We start from the raw sequence: 3,522 nt of genomic DNA, 5'->3' as shown, positions 1-3,522 counted from the left end.
GAAGCAAAGTAACCCTGTTACTATGGAGCTCAGAAATCATTTGATAAAGAAATCTGAAATGGATCTTCAGCAGTGATGGAGCTCCCTTGGTGAGCAAACCGCAGCCAGTTGCAACCAGCTTAAAAGAGCCAGGGAGGAAAGCTACCCACATTAGCTGTCAGGTTAGAATGACTTGCGAAAGCAAGCCCCAAACCTCCAGCGATATCTTTCCAACAACCTCTTAATCTTGTTTGTAACACCTGTGTTAAACCAGCCGACTATCAATCCTGCCGCTCATTGCCCTAACTGGAGAGATAAGCAATTTTAGAAGGCAGAGGAAGGAGCTAGGCATTAACAGCAGCTAAACCACCCAGTACACAGAGAATACAGCCCCTTGCCTAGCGCGGGGAACCGGCGAGCTGACAGGTGCCCGGAGAAGGGACATGTCGCTGCAACCACCTGGACAGAGTCCGCTGCTTTTTCCTCTGCTCTCCCCACACACCGCGCAGGGGACCCAGAGAGCAACAGAGACCACTGCCCCGGGGGCTGCGGGCAAGTAAGACGCCCGCAGAGACAAAACCGGCTTCTTTGTCTTCCCGCCTGAGACGACGGTTAACCCTGATCAGAAAGAGGAGGAAAAATAAAGGTTCTGAGTCCCGACCTGAATGGTCCTGCTCCCACTATTTGTACAGCAGGTAGATAAAGACGGATCGCACCGTGTTCAGTACTTAAAAGCCCTCGTTATGTCTCATGCTAGGGAGATGAATGAGGACAGAGAGAGCTACCCATTACTGAAAGTACCAACAAGGCAAATCAGAGACCTGCCTTCCAGCAGCGTCTGCTCCCTATTCAGAGCACGCTGCACACCCAAGCAGAGCGTGCGGCAACGGGAATGGGTTTCAGAAAATACCGAGCCCCAACCCGTGGCCAGCTGCACGCTTCCCTTTCCTTTCCCACTTTGAAGCCTGAAAGAACAGAAGAGAGCAGCTCTTCTTCTTGCCTGGGATGTGCACAGGCCCTCCAGGCTGCGGGAGAGGAGACGGCACGTGGGGAAGCAGAGGTCAGGCTCATGTTTCATGTTGATCACCTTGAGCCCTGGAAAGGTGCCTAGCTTTGGGCCTTCACTCCTGATGAAATGAGCAGCCCAAGGCAGTGCTGAACTTTCCAAACCTCCCGACGAGCGTACGACGGCTGGTGCTCCTGACTGAGCGCTCATTATTTTAACCAAAAGGCAGAAGTAGAGTTGAAGTTGCTTGGAACAGCTTATCAGCTGCAGGAGATCCACCAGGGTAATAAGCCTGTAAGTATTCACAGCTCAGCTGAACTGACTGTCTTCCGTGTCAGATGCATTCATTACACAGCAAAATTCTGGTAAATTATCTATACCAGCAGCATAACTCACATGCACCTGCACTGAGAGACAGGAACAAAGCCCACTGCCAGCAAGTTGGATCAATTCAAACAACATGTCCTGCAGGAAGACAGCCCAGCCCCAAGAGGTCCAGCCAGACCCCATTCATTTCTGCTTTCCAATAGGGCCCTGTGACTCTACAAACACACTTTATTTCCAAACAGATTTGCAGTTTGCAATCACTGCGCTCAGTGGCAAAAGCTGCAGTTGTTGAGGATTAAAATCATCTCCCCTTCTGCACTCCCGGGACAACTGACAGAGATGTCTGGAAGTAACAGAAGTTGGCTTTGCCCCTTTAATTACCCAGTGTAATCAGGAAGCAGACATCGAGGATATGGGCACAAGCATTTCTGGGCAAGCCAGCAGTGATATTTAATCATCGGTTTAGACCATCTGCAACTGTTTTGCAGCGACACACAAAGTTTATGGATTCCTGAGCTTTGCATAAACTGCCAGGTGCGGGAGTCAGGCTAATTGTATTCTCTGCTACAAAAGGTTCCCTTTTCCAGTCTGACCAGCTCTCGGTGCCGATGAGAGGCGCAGTGCCCGAGAGCTGCCATGCCAAGTCTGGCACCAAGGGAGCGCAGCTTCTTGATTAAGCAGGGGCACAGATTAAATGTTTAGAAAGGAGAGAAATTTGAAACAATGCGAGGAGGAAAAGCAATTATTTGGGTTGGCGCTGAGGAACGATAAGGCAGTCTGCAGAGCTGCCATGACAGAACTTGATTCTCATCGCTTTGGTTTTTCCTTATGCGGCGGGGGAAGCGCAGGCACTCCCAATAAGCGCACAGGAGGACCCGCCTTGCCCACTGCTGGGGCGGGGATGATCCACCAGTATCACGCTGGTTTATTCCAGGATACCCATTTCCCTGCATTTGCAAGAGGCAGGAGCTGACGGCCCTTGGAGCTTCTCATCTTGTTTCCCTGACTCAACTAACAATCCAGCTAACACAAGCGCCCTTGCCTTCCTCTGCAGTTCCCAGCCTGCGGTCCACTTCTCATAACATTTGTCTGTCAGCCCACCGGACACCTTGCACCAAACGGCGAAGGGCTGAAGATAACGGCACTTCAAAAATCTACTCTTTATTCTGAGGAGCTGTTATCTAACCCGTGGACACAGGAAAGATGTGTATTCAGGTCAGAGATCAAGAGAGCACAAAGTCAGCACAGCCACCTTCACGCAGAACGGCAGTGATGGACTGAAAGCTGCGAGGTGCTCTCCCCCGCCTCCCTCTTCCCTCCACCTAGAGAACAGGTCTAGCGGCAAGAACAGAGGGCAGAGCCATAATAGCTGGAAGGAAGAGTGGATTTCTTCACGCACAGCCTACTAACAATAAAGCTAGACTAGCTGGAAAAACTACCCATATCCCAGCAGTAAAAGTTAATTTCTGTAGGAAGTAAGAACTCAAAGTTGTGCAGGAATCAGAGACAAGCTGACATATTTGTCAGTAGGTGTGTGTCCCCCGCCCTCCAGTGGGGAGACAAGTCAGGCAAAGAACTGTTATTTTCTTTAAAAAAGGAAGGAAATAAAAACCTCCAAGAATAAATCTTCCTTTCCAAAAGAGCTGTTGAAACAAGCAAACAGGCTGAAAATACAACGCCGCTGGTATTTTATAGCGTCTTATATCCAAATGGCATCACAAAATACTTAAGTAACAGAGTAATAAATAATACCGGAGCCTGAGAAAACTAGGGGAGCAGAAGCGTATGAGAAATGAATGCCTTCCCCACCCCACCCCCCGGTACTGGAAATCAGATGGGAAGCCGGGGAGGCGCCGAGCCACCAGAGCAGTGTGAAAGGATCGCACGTCGACAGCGCTGAGGATCAGCGTAAAACATCCGCGGAGCAGGGAGGGGATGAGGAATAGGCACGCTCCGTGGGAGAAGTGGAGCAAGTCCACCAAGAGTTTGAAAGAGGAAGGATGTGTCGGGCTGAATCTGAAATAAGCAGGAGCCTGCTGGAGCTGTCAAAGGATGAAGTATCGCTTTGCTGTGTGCGTGCACAGGTGAGCGGCACGCCGTGTCTGGAGCGCGACGAGCTGGGATTTCAATGCCGGAGAGGAGAGAGCTCCAGTCAAAGCAGGGAGATGAAGGCATGGAGGAGAATTCAGCAACAGGCGCCCGCCCCCCCC

Source organism: Alligator sinensis, unplaced genomic scaffold (assembly GCF_000455745.1).
Source record: "Alligator sinensis unplaced genomic scaffold, ASM45574v1 scaffold1032_1, whole genome shotgun sequence".
NCBI lineage: Eukaryota > Metazoa > Chordata > Crocodylia > Alligatoridae > Alligator > Alligator sinensis.
This window is presented reverse-complemented; position numbering follows the sequence as displayed.